Genomic DNA, 312 nt, shown 5'->3' on the forward strand with positions numbered 1-312 from the left:
GTGCTGTGGAGAAGAGAACTTCCTTAATCCACTGTGACAGAAGATATTGCAGAAATGCTCTGCCAAAATGGCTTTTGGTGGGACCAGTGTATCTCAGGACGAACAAAACAAGAAAACGCCTGAAGAAAACATCCCTAGATATAAATACATCTGCAAATATACGTAAGCGCACGCACTTACATACGGTAATTACGCATACGAACACTATTTTTTAAATTGGCTTCTCCATTGTTAATTTCCTATTCCCCAGCAGCGCCGAGCCCCGCCCCCAGCTCCCACCGCGCATGCGCAGGAGGGCGGTGCACAGGGCCT

This window comes from Agelaius tricolor, unplaced genomic scaffold (assembly GCF_023055355.1).
Source record: "Agelaius tricolor isolate 1412-34295 unplaced genomic scaffold, bAgeTri1.0.p SCAF_1, whole genome shotgun sequence".
Lineage (NCBI taxonomy): Eukaryota > Metazoa > Chordata > Aves > Passeriformes > Icteridae > Agelaius > Agelaius tricolor.